Here is a 7,111-nt window from a genome sequence, read left to right on the forward strand (position 1 = left end):
TGGCTTCTGCTACAGAGTGCGGAAAATATAAACAGCCAGACAAATACTGCTTTCCATAGTGATTAAAGCAATAAAAATGGTAAAAAAAGATATTTAGGAAAGTTTCATTTGTTTTCATTATGCAATGGGGGAAGTTCCCCTTTAACAGCCAAGGGTATAAATAAATAAATTATATAGCGACTGATTAAAATGTAAAACACAACATGTAACTTAGGCTGTAGTGTTTTAGGGTCGTATAAGGGCTTTTTGTCCCCCACCCTCGTCGTCGGTTGATTTAATAGGCAACACAGCCTAAACTATGCAAGCTACTGGCAGCATCATATGGATTTAATATTCCATCAAAAGGAAAGAACAGAAAAGGGTTGAGTGAGGGGCTTTTCTCTCAAATTGGGGAATCGAGAAGTGTCTCAGACACAGACAAACAAAGCAGGGCCATGGGGCTGTGTCTGCCTGTCTGAGCCAAGAATGAGTCAAGTCCGCAGTGAAGATTAAGTTATTTCTGCTTCTTTTGGAGATCTTATGACCAGAAGGCATATTTTTGGACAGAGATGTGACGCGGAGGCGTGACTAAGGGGCATCTTTCAGAGCCCAGGATTCCCTCAGAGATTTTTATAGTGTTTCTCAGAGTCCTCAGGAAGAAACTAATTATATGCTTGTATCTGGTCTTACAGCTCTCTATTTAAGGATGCCCTCCTGTCCTTATAGATAGTGCATAAATAAATTAGTAAATACGAAAATAAATTAGTGCAAAAATACATGGGTTACAGGTAGAATCATGGGGAGAGTGCACATGTATTAAACCCCACCTCAAGGAGAACAAAACAATGAAAATACAACACTTAAAGGGTTATTTATTGAGCTCCGAATACCCGAAATCTGAAATATTCGGGGTTTTCAGATCTTAAAAAAAAAAATCTGCATTTTTTGGGATTTATGGTATGAAAACTCCGAATCTGAAAACCCGGCATCTCAAAGCTCTCTGGGTCCTGTACTAGTCAATGGGAAAAGTCCCAGTGTCTGCGCTGCTGTCAGTACCGATATCCGATGATTTTGGGACAAAAAGTCAGAAAACTCCGAAAAATTCGTGGTTATTCGGGCAAAGGTCCTATTTTTTTTGAATGATAAATAAGGTCCATTCAGGAATTCAGAGTTTGATCGGATTTTTATCTGAGAAATACTGAGATAAATTCGGAGCTTGATCAATAACCCCCTTAGAATGTCAATGTCGATATCAGACGTTGCAATTTAGCAACTGCTGGAGGGCTGCAAGCTGGACACTCCTGAAATATTTATGGGCATCTTTAAGGGGAAGTTCCCCATTGAATAAACTTTTGGTATGCTGTAGATCATTCCTTTAAACATTTTTGTTAGGGGAACCAAGTTTAGTTGTGGGAACTAGCGGCTATTTTCTATTGTCGAAAAAATGTTTCACTGTATTCAGATACCCACACTAAACAGTATTGGGGCCATTTCCCATATTACAGGTTAAGAATCAGGTTATTAGTCATGTCTTGTTTTTTTTTTCTAATGGATTTAGGATTATTATACCCAATAAAATACACTGTTAGCCTGTAAGTAACCCATAGCAACCAATAAGGTGTTTGCTTTTAAACATGTGAGAAAGAATAAAATTGACATCTTGACCTTGAGGAAGAACCATCTCATTGGTTATATGGGCAGTTCCCACGGAGCTTGTGTCAAATAAACGTTATCTTTTCACCTCAAGTAGTCTCTGGTTCTTGAAGTTCCACAACACAGGCCCAGTACAGTAAATGCAACATGCAAATGGCTTTCTATAGGTGATAAGACCTGTAGCAAACTTTGCACGTTTTATTAGATAATCCCATTCTGCCTATTGGTATCTGGTTGCTGGGGTCACTGACCCTGTCAACCAAAAATCAGATTTACTGACTGCAGGGATCCATATTTTTTTGCATTTCATATCATTCTATCCAAGCCATCTTCTATTCATCTTACTTTTATGATTTTCAGACTGCCTCTTGGTTGTTAAAGTAATTAAGATCTAGCAACCTCATAACCTCACTGCAGTTTCAATTCCAGCCTAAAGAAAACACAACTCATAGTGACGTTGAATAAATTCAGCAGGCGCAAATTCGTAATGTATTTCCGCGTTTCGCCTCCGGCGAATAAATTTGCGTAATTGCTTTGACGCGTGTTGGAAAAGTCGCTCACGTCATGGTCAACACTATTCGGACGCCCACTAACTTTAACGCCTGCATCAAAATTGACCGGAGCATCAAAATTGCTGCGAATTGACACTGGCGTCAAAATTGATGCGGGTGCCAAAATTTGCGGTTCAAATTTTTCGCCATTTAGAGAAATTTGCAAATTTTTCGGCGAAGTGAAACGGGAGAAATTCGCCCATCACTAATAACTAATTTAAAACACTAGTTTTTTTGCACTTTTACACAATATAATATGTCCTTTGTACTTTTATGTGTCTTTTTTTTTTCCTCTCAAGTGGCCCCTTTAACGCCGTGGGCCCTGGGAAACACAGAGTGGCATGTCAGACCAGTTTTGAAGGGATTAGCTGAAACACAGTGAAGCAGAATCAAGAGTCCTGCGGCTGTCTGGACTTTTATTGAAACTGTAAGAAATGCTTCTAAAGTTTGATTAGCACAGTTATCGCACCGGAAATATCAATGACACGCGAATGTGTAGGTGAAAGATGACTGGGAGATCAAAGGAGCGATTGCTTTAATAAATTAGCTACGTTTGTTAGGGAGTCAGAAGAGAGCGGCGTCCACATCTGGAGTTGATTCATTCTGTGGCGCAGTGATTAGCTGACTTTATGAATCGCTTAGCAGCACAATGGAGATTTCTCCATGCTTGAAATGGAAATTCAGCCCCCCCCCCGACAATGTGATTTTGGTGTGTAAGTCTATACTTTCAGTCTTTCCCAGACGAGCGTGCTTTTAGGCTGTCATGCTTGGATACCTACATAATTTTTAAATGGTTTAGAAAATTTAATCTTCCAGTAAAACATCTGCGTAAAGTCCGAGGTCACCTGTCCTTGGCTGGAATCGTTCATGGTTACCGAGCATGAAAAGGCGGCATCTTTTTTTTTTTCCCATGAGAACATCGAGGGGATAATTTAGGTCAGGACAGGTTTATCAACACATTCCGGACTGGCGGCACATCCCAGTCCTTAGGATGCAGTTCTAATCTCAGACTCAGTTGTCCATCCTTTTGCCATGCCAATGGTAGAACAATGGCCCTTTGTGTGCAGGAACAAGTCCCCTCGTCTTGAGAGTTATGCAGCATTTGGAAAATGTAACTGCTAATTATTTCAATTAGGCATATCCTGTATGTAATCCATAGGACAAAATCGTTTTAATGCCTCATAAGAACCCATTGTATACGTTCAGCCTCGTAGCCACAGACAAAGAAATAGGGGTATATTTATCAAAGAGTGAAGTTAGAGATCACCACAGTCCTCTAGAGTGAAATTCCGCCACTCTCCGTTCATTTCTATGGAATTTTTAAAAGAGTATTTATCAATGGGTGAAAGTGAAAGTTCATCCTTTGATAAATCCGCCGTTCAAAATCCCATAGAAATGAATGGAGAGTGGCGGAATTTCACTCGAGAGGACTGTGGTGATCTCTAACTTCACTCTTTGATAAATATACCCCATAATCTCCAGCCCAAACAGGGACCAGTAAAACAGACCAACACCTAGGGGCAGATTTACTAAGGAGCAAAGTGGCTAACATTAGCCACAATTCGCTAGCGTGAGCACCCGCAGGGACATTACCAATTTACTAACAGGCACAGGTGCCAATTCGCTAGTGAAACAGACCGTTACTAGCGGTCATTCACACTCTATCGCCAGTGACTTTTCGTTCTGGCAAACGGTCATTACTCCGAAGAATTTACTAAAATGCAGATTTTACTGAACGTTACCTCTTTCACCAGAGTTGCCTTCTCTTCTTCTTACAAAAAAGTCTTAACTTACTTTTTTGGGTAAGTGGTTTTCTCAACACATTTTATAACATATGGAACATTAATTTTACAGTGGGCTCATGTGTAGGGCATTATATAAATTCTTTTGTCTTTATAAAGGTTCCCTGGACATGTGTAATACAGTATAAACCGGTAACTTAAACCATTTGCAGCAACATTTATAATAAAGACGTCCATACAACTTTAAATTTCCCGCCCTATGCAAATTGACCTAAGCGCAAGATCACTACCCAAGTTTCTCTAGGCACAAATGAATGCTAGTTCATCTTTGACATGAAATGCTCGCACAGCAGAAGTAACGATAGCAAAAAGTCGTCAGCGTTCAACGCCCGGGACAAAACTTCGCATTTTAGTGAATTAGCGTATTCATATCATATTTGAGCCTGGGGAAATGTTGTGATGGCTGCGAAGGTGATGTTGATGAAAATTCGCCCGTTAGTGAATATGCCCTTTAGACGTGCCTTCAAAACCCAACATTCTTAGCTGGCATGTGGGAAATACAGCTGGAATGCCATTGGCTGACACCTTTTAATATTAGTGATGAAATGATCATGGCGCGTCAAGTAAAATAGTTGCTATAATTGTGTCAAAACTAAGCTATTGTACCAGGGTGGCTTGATGTTTTACTTCAACTCATTTAGAAGTTCCACATCCACGATTGTTTCCATTGAAACACTCTTAGGGGTTAAAGTAATAACATGGGCAATGTTGGCTCCAGGGCTAGTGTAACCCATAGCAAGTATCATCAAGCATAGACCAAATATCTGGTTGATGTAAAACAAGACCTGGAGCTGCTAGAACATACTAGAGCTTTGTCTGTTCTCTACAAGTTCTCTTTGAATGCTTCTCTGTCTTGAACAGGTATACTATATGTTCATATGTTCAGCCCTGTAGACACAGACAAAGAAATAGTCTACAGCTCCAACAGGGACCAGTAAATCAGAGCAACACTTAGATGTACCATAGAAACCCAACATTCTTAGCTTTCTTGTGAAATACAACTGGAATCTCATTGACTCTAATATTACAGATGAAAAGATCATGGCGGTATCAACGTTGTTGCCAGTAAAATAATTGCTATAATTGTGGCAAAACTAAGCTATTGTACCAAGATGATTTGATGCTTAATGTCACCTCATTTAGAAGTTCCACATCCAGGATTGTTTGCCTTGAAACACACTTAGGGGATAATGTAATAACGTGCAATGTTGGCTCCAGGTCTAGTAACCCATAGCAAGTATAAGCAAGTATAGAGCAAAATATATTTGGTTGATGTGAGACAAGACCTGGAGCGTCTAGAACAAGGATCCCCAACCCTTTTTACCCGTGAGCCTCATTCAAATGTGAAAAGAGTTGAGGAGTAACATAAGAATGAAAAAAGTTCCTAATATGGACTATGGTTGTCTTTTTGGTGGCCCCTATGTGGACTGGCAGCCTACATCTGGTTATTATTATGCAACCAAAACTTGCCTCCAAACCATGAATTCAAAAATAAGCACCTGCTTCCAGGCAACTGGAAGCAACATCCAAGGTGTTGTTGAGCAAAACGTTGCTCACAAGCTACTGGTTGGGGATCACTGTACTAGAACATACTAGAGATTTGCCTGTTATCTGCAAGTTCTCCTTGAATGCTCCTCTGTCTTGGACAGGTGCATACATTTCTTTTCACCATCATACAGATCTGCATGAACATGTACAGTATTATTTACCCTATATTGTAATAAATGAGGATATTTTTAGTCCCATGACAGGCCACTGTCCACTTCAAGGTGGCATTACGTTTTATAATATCCACATTCCAATAGATCACGTGACACCACAAAATACAGACAACATCAATATGCACTATTTATAAGGAAATATCTTACAGGTTATATATGGGATCAGTATCCTAATTCTCATTGGATTTTAGGGTCTATAATCATAAAGCAGGTCTGGGATGACTATATGGGCTCAGATGTTAGACAAGTCCATGAGGGAATAATGCTAATTTACACCTTACAGTCCAGTCAGGGCTATGCAACTGGTCTCTAATAATTGTTTTACATCCCCCACATATTTTGAAAAGTGTGATCAATGTTTTGATCTAAACTGAATCCCCCATATAAAATCACATACCTTCCCCATTGTTTATAAAACTGTTGATCATTCCATTGAGTTAGTTGTGCTGCAGTCTCCTCTCATGCTGTGGGTTATCTCCTATGTAACAGGGCCACATGTGTGTGTTAGCAGTGACACCAACCCACTGATATTTTTAGACAAAAAAGTCCGATATCATTGAGCTTTCAATTACATTGTACTCTGTAGAATCTTAAGGTTGCCATACACAGGGAGATCCACTGGGTTCTCTCCCCGATATGCCCACATTGAGGTGGGCAATATTGGGCTGATCCAATCGCAGACCCTACGGCCCAATGATCGGATCAGAATAGAGGCAATGGAGGCAGTTTAAATGGCCTCCTTTCCTATTACATTCATGTATTGTACTATACGGGTCAAACTTTATCAGAATGACAGAGCAACTATTGTATATCCTGATAGATACATTCCATGGATTGCATGGTTTATACCATAGGCAAGAATCAATAAAAGCTTAAGCAAGGAACTATAGGAGTCGCACATCACTTACTATGTTCAAATTCCTATTAAGAGCTCTAACCCTCCCCCCGTAAATGAAAGATCTTTGAGACATTCTAATTACAATACATCATAGTCCCCCCAACAGCCACATTGTCTTAAAAAGCAGTGGAATTCTTGTTTGGTTTTAGTAATAACTTTTTAAACCATGACTCTCTCCAGCATAGACTTCTGATTTATGCAGCAAGGAAAGCCATGCAGCTCCCCGTGTTGTTTTTAGTATCCATGCCAGATCAGTTTAATGTCCTTATCATGGATTCTCTTGGTTTATTGCCCTCCACAAACCAGCGGGAGACACAAGCTTTGCCTGTGCTGGAAGTCATGTGCAGATTTTGTCTTCGGTTATGGTAAATTTTTTCCTTTATTACTATGTAAAAGTGCATTAAGTTGCCACATTTTACGCCACATTTCACTGTGTGAAAACTCACATATTTATAAATCGCTGGAGTTATTTTTCACAATGGTGATGATTGGAGTAACAGCTGATTT

This window comes from Xenopus laevis, chromosome 9_10L (genome assembly GCF_017654675.1).
Source record: "Xenopus laevis strain J_2021 chromosome 9_10L, Xenopus_laevis_v10.1, whole genome shotgun sequence".
Classification (NCBI taxonomy): Eukaryota; Metazoa; Chordata; class Amphibia; order Anura; family Pipidae; genus Xenopus; species Xenopus laevis.